Source organism: Felis catus, chromosome A1 (assembly GCF_018350175.1).
Source record: "Felis catus isolate Fca126 chromosome A1, F.catus_Fca126_mat1.0, whole genome shotgun sequence".
Taxonomy (NCBI): Eukaryota; Metazoa; Chordata; class Mammalia; order Carnivora; family Felidae; genus Felis; species Felis catus.
This window is the reverse complement of record NC_058368.1, coordinates 168,391,900-168,401,487: the sequence shown is the minus strand read 5'-3', so window position 1 is coordinate 168,401,487 and position 9,588 is coordinate 168,391,900.

The window sequence follows — 9,588 nt, the reverse complement described above, 5'->3', positions numbered from 1 at the left end:
TAAATAATCTCAATTAAAAAGACTTTTAAAGCCTCAATACACAAGCTGAACAGCAAACTAAATACATTCTAAAAAGAAGTAATGAATTGGGAGACAGATCCAGGAATCTCACTGAGAATTCAAAAGCAACATAAAGAGATGGAAAAATATGAAAGAAATAATAAGAGACATGGGGAACAGAAAGATCAGTCCATTATCTAACTGAAGTTTCAGGATAAATAATAGAGAGAATGGGGAGAGGCAATATTTAAATTTAAAAAATGGTTTAGATTCTCCCAACTGTAAAGAGACATGAGGTCACAAAAGGGGCACCCTGTGTCCTGAGGACAGTAAAACCAATGCACATCTAACCACATCATAATGAAGTTGAGAATATTAAAATCACAGAGAAAATCCTAAAAACTACCAGAGATAAGTCAGATTATCTACAAAAGAACAATAATGGGCTTGGGTAACTCGCCTCTGAAGTGTCTCCACATAATAAAGAAAAAATCCCAAAAATGTTACCAGAAATGCTAAAGCCCTTCACCCATAGTTGGGTTTTTCAACATTGCTTATCTGTATCTATTTCTATTTCTATAGAAATATTATTATATTTCTATCTAATTTTATACCCTGCTGCCTTACTGTATCCTGTCAGTGTTGTTATAGTTTTTTATTTGTTTCTTTGGTGTTTTCTAGGTATAAAATGTATATAATGATGTACATATGATACTGTAATGTTTACAATTATATCACCTAGAAATAACAATGCTTTTATGTCCTTTTTACCAATGCTCATTCATTTGGTTTCTTGGTCTTATCTAAATGCGTTGACCAGAATTTCTGGAACAATATTAATTGTCTTGCTTGTCACTTTATTGACTACTTCCAGTATACAATCTTCAATTAACATGATGTCACTTGAGGGTAGAGATGAATTCTTCCTTAACATGATAAAACATATCTATTGATTCCCACTTTACTTATTATTTAATAAAGAATTGATGTTGAGCATTATTAAATATATTTTCAGCATCTATAAAGATGATCACATAAGTTTACATTTTGAGTAATATGATAAATATTATTAGTTTTTTCTGATGTTAAATTATTCTTAAACTTCTAGAGAAAATGCCATTTGGTCATGATTTATTATCCTTTTAATGTGCTGCTGAGTTTTGTTTATTAATGTTTTATTTAATGTATTACATAGTCATAAGACTGATCTGTCATTTTCTTTTCTGTTGTTGTGGGTTTTTTGCTGTCATATTTGGATTCTGGTATCAATGTTTTCCCATTTTATAAAAAGGATCTGGAAGCTTTAGTCCTTCTTCTATGTTCTGTAACAATTTAGACAGCATTGGAACTCTGACTTTTAGGAGCTAAATAAAACGCGCCTGTGAGAACATTTGGACCTAATGATGTTTTGGGGTTGCTTTCTGACAACTTTCCATACTTCTTCTCTGCTAATTCCTGTTTGCATTTTCAAATCTCTTCTAAGATCAGTTTTGCTAGTTTAATTTTTTCTATGAAATTAAACATTTTATGTTTTGATATTGATATCACTGATATGATATTAATATCAACATTATATATATTACATATATAAATAAAATCTCAAACTTACAAAACACTTACAAATATAAAGTGTTTATCTTTTCCATAAACCCTTTGAGTGTAACCTGTTGGCATGATACATCATTATCCCAAATATTAGTGTCATTTTCCTACAAACAAGGAAAGTCCCCATTCTAACCAAAATGCAAGCATCAAATTCAGGAAAGTAACACTGATATATCACCACCATCTTATCATCAAACTTCATTTAGGTTTCACCCATTGTACCCAAAATGTCCTTTACAGCCAAATGATCTAGCCCAGAATCATGTGTTCCATTTAGTTATCACATCCCTTTGGTGTGGAAAGAGACTCATTCTTTCAGTGACTTTCATGATCTTGTTGCTTTAAAACATTACAGACCACTTATTTTGTAAAATGCCCCTCAATTTAGGTTTGTCTAATGTTTCCTTATGATTAAATTAGGGTTAAGTGCCTTTGGTAGGAATAGCACAGAAGTGATGAAGAAAAAATATTGATTTTGGGATCAAATTTATCACTTTTTTATTGTCTCTAGATTTTGAATAATTAGAAAGCTTTCCCCATACTAAGATTAAAGATGTATTCACCCATGTTTTCTTTTTACTTAAATTGTTAGAATATTACACTTAGATCTCTGATGAACTTGAAGTTTATTCTTGGGTATATTGTGATTATTTCATTTTATCTTTTCCCAGATGGCTACCCAAGTCCATCTTTGACCCAGTGATTTGAGATATACCTTTACCATATACTGGATTTGTGTAGGAACTTGGATCTCTGTCTGGGCTTTCTATTCTGTTCTACGTCTCTGTCTATTCATATACCAGTATGACATTGCTTTAATTATAGGAACTTTGTATTATGTTTTAATGCTTGGTAAGAGTAGTCCTTCCTCATTTAGTGGTTTTTTGTTTGTTTGTTTTTGGTTGTTTGTTTTGTTTTTTGGTCCTGGCAACTCTTATATGTTGGTTTTCCACAGAAACTTTAGGATCAACTTTTCTACCCCTATATTAAAGACTGGTGGTGTTTTTATTGGAGTTGCATCATATTAATAAATTCATGTAGTGAGACTGTCTTAAGTTTTCCTATTCAAGAATAGAGGATATACTTTGCATTTCTTCAAGTCCATGTTTGTGTCTTTCAGAAGTGTTTTAAAGTTTACTTCACATAGGTTTTGAACGTTTCTTTATTTTTGGTTTGTTTTGTTTAGAGAGAAAGAGAGAGCATGAGCCAGGAAGAGGGAGAGGGAGAGAGAGAGAGAGAGAGAGAGAGAGAGAGAGAGAGAGAGAGAGAGAATCTTAAGCAGGCTCCATGCTTAAGAGCCCAATGTGGGGCCTGATCCCACAACCCTGGAATCATGACCTGAGATGAAATCAAGAGTCGGATGTTCAACTGACTGAGCACCACCCAGGTGCCCCAAGATTTTAGATACTTCTAAACTTTATTCTTAAATATCTGCTGCTATTATAAAGGGGTTGTTCTCTATTTTATGAAGACCTCTTTATTTTGAAACAAGACAAAACTGCTTCACCTTTATAGTTCCCTTTCCTTCTTCTCCTACCTAATATAAATTGCATACTCCATAAGTCATCCCTCCTAGGCACAGGGACATCACATCTAGTCTATGTAGGTGGTGCACTAGCTGTCTCCAGAGCATAGCAGGCACCTGTAATCTATGGCCATATGCCAAGGCCTTGCCAAGAAGCCAACAATATTACCTATGATATCCATATAGAAAAGATATAGTAAGGTCTGTAGAATATGACTTGTCACAGAATTACATCTGACAATGTCTAAAACATTAGTCACTTTTGTTCTCTGAAAAGCTCATCTAAACAGTTATAATTAATTATTTCATTATATGTCCATCTACCTTTGATCTGAATCCCTCTTTGAGAGGCATAATGCTTTAGTTATTTATGAATTAACAGTACGTGGCACATAACACTAGTTACTCAATAAATGTTTATAGACCCAATAAATGAATGAGTAAATTATGTCTATCATAAACACACCTTACCCTCTTTAAGACATAGATGTTGCCTCTTCCCATGGTTTTATTTTCTCTCCCATGCAAATTTAATATTGGGAACTTTTTTCCTCAGAGTAAGAGGAGAATATAGCATTTTATCCTACTACATTATAAAATGTGATTATTTCTCCCGAAAGTAGGTCTCAGAGTGTGTTAGGTCTTCCCAGTGCTTCTCCTCAGTAGTCATCTGAGTGTGTCAGAGCCACTTGATCCCTTACAAGCACTTCACATGTTTTCAGACATCATGGTTTGTAGATTTGCTGTCACTATCAAAACTCCTCAAGCTAGGCAAGAAGGATTCCTCTCTAGGTATAAAGGCCAAGGACATTAAGCAAGAGTCCTTACTGAGGACTGAAACCCACTGAACTGAGCACAACCAAATCTCTCACTCTAGTTTTGACCCCATCTAAAATCTGAAATTGAACTCACAGAGATTTTTTAAAGTTTCAGAAGAATACACTGCTTTCTGACATTTTCCTGGTTTTCTTCTCCAGGCAAGGTTGTTCTATCTCAATCTAAAAGCCATTCAATTTGGTAAATCTCTTCACAAATAGAAAAAAAAAATCCCATACCTTTTATAAGCACATAGCAGTTTTCTTCCAAGAATCTTCAAGTAGTAAGCAAACAAAAGCAATATTAGAAATGATGATAAGAGGAAGTAGATGTTACCACTGAATTGCTTCTCCAGTTGAGAAAGTATTACATGAGAAGCTAAAGCAAAAAATATCAAAGACAAAGGAAAGAACTTCAGAATCTGATCAAAGTCTCTCAAGTATGTGCCATCAATCTTTCAGAATCAATATCCTAATGGTCATTTGTCTCGATGGGCTTCAGTTTTCAAAGTGTAGGAGTGGGAAACATGGGGGTGGGGAGGGATTGATTGTGTTATGACTAAGGCCAGCTTGCTGAGGAGGGGCCAAGCAGGTGGTAGATCTTCAACTCTTCTGATTAGTTGGGGAAAGCCAGTGCTTCTCATGAAGCATGAGGAAGGGACATTACCACAATAACCCTTGAGATAGAAAGGAGAGGAGAGCATTCCACTTTGTGCTATGAGAAAATGCACTTGAAATGGCAAGATAGGACACACCTACAAAAAACAGTAGAAGATATGCCACTAGTGGCTAGATCCAGACTGAGGGCAACTAAACAGCAGCCTCTTTGTCATTCTTGTCCCTGAAAATATATTGTTACCTCCTGTCTTCTATCAAAAGGGTTTTTAAGAAATGTCAATTGAAAGAGTTGGTAGGAATGAATTTTCATCCTTATAATTTGGGAGAGAATATTACATTTTAGATTTCCTAAATCAATATTATCTTTGTTCATATTTTTTTAATGTTTATTTATTTGAGAGACAGAGTGCATACACAGAGAGAGAGGGAGAGAGAGAATCCCAAGCAGGCTCTGTGCTTCAGCACACAGCCCAAGGCAGGGCTCAATCCCACAAACCTGGGAGATCATCACCCGAGCCAAAATCAAGAGTTGGATGCTTTACCGGCTGAGCCACCCAGGCAGTTCATATTAAATACAGTTAAATCACTGAAATTATCTCCAAATATTAGGGTGTAGGTTTCCTGTTATTTCAGAAAACAAAAAAGCAAAAAACGGTAGACAAGTTAACAGGTGATCTGAGCAGAGACATGCATTTGGGTATATAATTAATTCTACAACCACTATTGGATCTAAATATACCTTCTTAGTTCAAAAATGCATAAAGCAAGGTTAAAAAAAATCATTTTCTGCAATCTGTGTTAAATCTTCCCATGTTTCAAAATGTAGAACCTAAAACTTTTCTTCGGATCCAGGCCACGTGTCTTTTTGAGAGATACGTGGGACTCATTTTATTGGGACTCATTTTACTCTGACGGAGGTTTACACAGTCTGTGATCACTAGAGGCTTAAAGGCATTTAAACTTATTATTTTCTAATTGCCTGAGAATTTAATTAAGTCTTGATCATATGATTAAAGGTTATCATCACCTCAATAGTAAAATCAGGATTTTGAATGTTATAGTTCTATTCATATGTCTTAGTTAACTGAAAAATAATTTCATCCAGTTGTCTTCTAAATTATTGCAGCCATTCTTTTGACTTTCCCGATAGCAATAGAACTCAGGATATCACAGGGAGAATGGCCATTTTCTCTGCTTTGATTAACTTTATTTTTAGGAGTGCAAAACAATAAGTAACTGAGTCTACTTTAACATACATAAAAGTACCACGAGTTTTCAAATAAGCTTTACAAAGGATCCATACCTACTTCTCCCCAACTTGAAAAGAAGCAGAAAACAAACAAGAAAATAAAAAAAAAAATCTGGATTTAAAAGCCCTGTGGCAACTGGGAATCAGCAAAAATTGAACAGATTATCTATGGCTAAATTCATATTATGATTATTATGGTCAACAACTCACATTAAATTGTTTCTATTTACCATTATATAGCTCATATTCTTAGCTGTAGGGAAACAGCCAAACCACCTTTGCCAACTTTAGAGACTTGTGACTTAGGTTCAGTTTCACTGTATGGTATAGCCAGAGCTCCTATGATCAACAGCAATAACAAGAATGTTCTCTTGTAATAAATATTAGCAAAGGGTGTGTATATTTCTGCTCTTCAGATGACTGTGTCAATTTAATCTAATTTTAGTTCAAAGAGTCATTCATCTCTGGTTCTGCATCAGAGAAAAAATTACTTTATTTGATTAACTGTGAGGACTGGGAAGAAGTCTTCCATATATCTTAATATTCAATTCTAATGCATTCATTAGGAAGAAACAATTCCATAACCTCAAGTAAATCGTCTCAAATTGGAATGGTCAAAACAAAAATGCTAATAACCAAATAGAATTTAGTGTGTTACATAAGCATGTGCAATCATCTAAATTAAAACTAATCACTTTGTATCAGAAGCAGTAATAAAAGCCAAGTTCTGCCTCATTGTTCTCCAGCGAAGCATGAATAATTCATGACTCAGGTAAGCTTCCCACCTCTTCTGTGTCTTCCTCAAGATTTTACCAGTTTTATTATTCAGACTGTGTCTCTTTAGAGCGCTTTAGCCATGTCAGAATTGAAATGATACTAGGCATCACACCTTCTGATGTTACTATTTGTAGATCTGTTCTTAGGCCTTGATCCAAAGCCGAGTTTGACCAGGTCTTCCTGGACAAAGCAAAATCCCAGAATTTAGCCTTGCTTCAGGACTTCCCACTCTCCCTGAACCTGCCCTGATTCCTCGCCATAGTCTCCAACACTCTCCCTGAATTAAAAATCTTTTCTGGTATCTGGTCCCACCGTGTCTTTCCAGGAAGCTGCTTATAGTGGAAAATTTAAATTAGCCTGTTTTATAGCCAAAAACTCTTTTTTTTAATTTTTTTTTTAATTTTTTTTTTCAACGTTTATTTATTTTTTTGGGGACAGAGAGAGACAGAGCATGAACGGGGGAGGGGCAGAGAGAGAGGGAGACACAGAATCGGAAACAGGCTCCAGGCTCTGAGCCATCAGCCCAGAGCCTGATGCGGGGCTCGAACTCACGGACCACGAGATCGTGACCTGGCTGAAGTCGGACGCTTAACCGACTGAGCCACCCAGGCGCCCCTAGCCAAAAACTCTTAATAGCACTTTTTACTTCACAATGAATGCACCCACCAATAGTGTCACCACTTTTGCACATCACATTTATGCATTCAGCAAACATTTACTGAGTTCCTACGGTGGGTGATATGCTAAAGTCAGAAAAAGACTCAAGCTCTGCCTCCATGGGGGAACAAACATGGTGGACCAAATGTTAAAACAGCGGTGCTAAGAGGTACTAACTCACAAGAACAGGAGACGTAGAGAAGGATTCCCAGAGAAAGACACTTCCACCGATTCTTAAAGGATGAGCAGGAGTACCTAGGTGGTTGCAGAGGAGGGAGAATAAGGGAAAGAACTCCAGCAGGAAGGGATGAACACCTACAAAGGTGGAAAGTTGAGGACAAGAAGCAGATTCCAGAGGGTTCCAACGTCAGTTCCAAAGTCAGGTCCCAAAGTCAGTCTGGATGAGCAAAGCTGGCTCAGGGCAGAGCAGCAAAAACTGGGAGGCAGTGAGCTGACTGGAGAATGCAGGCCACTTCGAAGGTACCAGCCTACAGTGGCCATGTGGGATTGTAGGCCCAGAGAGGCCAGAGGCAGCCAGGAATCTGGATGTTTATGTAATATCTTAAACTTTTTCACTGTCAGCAACTTTTTTTTTTAATACCAGTCAGTAGGTGAAATCAAACATATTATGTATTTTGTGGTAGGCTGAATAATGGCCCCTAAGATATTCAGATGCTAACCCCTGGAACCTTAAATATGTTACCTTATGTGGCAAGAGGGACTCTGCAGATGTGATTAAATTAAGGACCTTGAGATGTGGAGATCATCCTGGATTCTTCGAGCGGACCCTAAATGTAGTATCAAGTGTCCTTAGAACAGGGGGAAATGGGGAGATTTGGATTACAGATGAGAAGTAGGAGAGGAGATGATGGAAGCATGAAGCAGGAGTGATGTGAGGAAGGGGTCAGGAGCCAAAGAATGCAGGCAGTCTCAGAAGCTAGAAAAGGCAAGAAAATGTGTGGACTCTAGAACTAGAAAATAATTAATCTGTGTTATTTTTAAGCCACCAAGTTCATAGCAGTTTGCTACAACAGCCACAGGAAAATAATAGATCTTCCAACCTGATTCAGCTCTTTGAGTTGTCCGTGGCATGTGTGTTTGTGTGCCCAGCTTGACATTAGACTATAGAGGTGGCCTGGTCCAAGCTCTTGGTATTCTACCTGCTACCTCATTTGGAAACATTTGTTCATGTGTCATTCTACCCTATTAGATACTGTGAATTCACCAGAGACAGGGACTGCCGCTCACTCTCTCTGTGTTTCCATTGCCTAGCAGAGCGCTTGGCACATATTCTTTGCTTCTCAATAAATAAAAGGCAAGGTAGAAAGGGAGCCTGGAGCCAAATCACCAGGGTCTTATTTTTACCATGCCAAGAAATTTGAATTTTATATTGAAGGAGATGGGGAACAAATAAAATATTTTAAGCATAGGAAGGACATGATGGTTTTGCTTCTTAGAAACTGACAATACCTTAAGGACAATTTAGAAAAGCACAACTGAAAACAGGAGATTGGTTAGAAAGCTGTTGCAGTAACACAGGAATCCTGTAAAGCAAGACTAAGTTAGTAGCAGTAGGGATATAAAGAAAATTGATCATATATTGGGGTTTAAATTGATGGGACTTAAAGACTGGTTCAGGGCCTCCTGGCTGACTTAGTCAATAGAGCATGTAACCCCTGATCTCAGGGTCATGAGTTCAAGTCCCACACTGGCCACAGAGCTTACTTAAAAAATTTTTTTGTTAATAAAAAATAAAGACTGGTTCAATATTGTAAGACAGAAAAGGAGAAGTCTTAATTGACTCTCAGGTTTGTAGTGGCAAAAGTAAGGTGGAAAAGGAGAAGTATAGGAAAGAAAATGAAATTAGCTTTGACAGGTTGAGATTATAGTGCCCATGGGACATAAAATGGAACTATTCAGTTGATTATATTTTCTTGAGTTTACAAGGGCAGTTTGAGGTAGAGATAGAGATTCTATCTATCAACAATAGTTGAAGCTATGAATTGTGATGATATGACTTACAGGATGTGCATACATCAAGAGAAAAAGAGAGGAGGATAGAAGAGAAAGGAGAAGGGGCGCCTGGGTGGCGCAGTCGGTTAAGCGTCCGACTTCAGCCAGGTCATGATCTCGCAGTCCGTGAGTTTGAGCCCCGCGTCAGGCTCTGGGCTGATGGCTCAGAGCCTGGAGCCTGTTTCCGATTCTGTGTCTCCCTCTCTCTCTGCCCCTCCCCCGTTCATGCTCTGTCTCTCTCTGTCGCAAAAATAAATAAACGTTGGAAAAAAAAAAAAAGAAGAGAAAGGAGAAGGGGTGAAGCTCAAGACTAGTGGCATTTAAGAGAA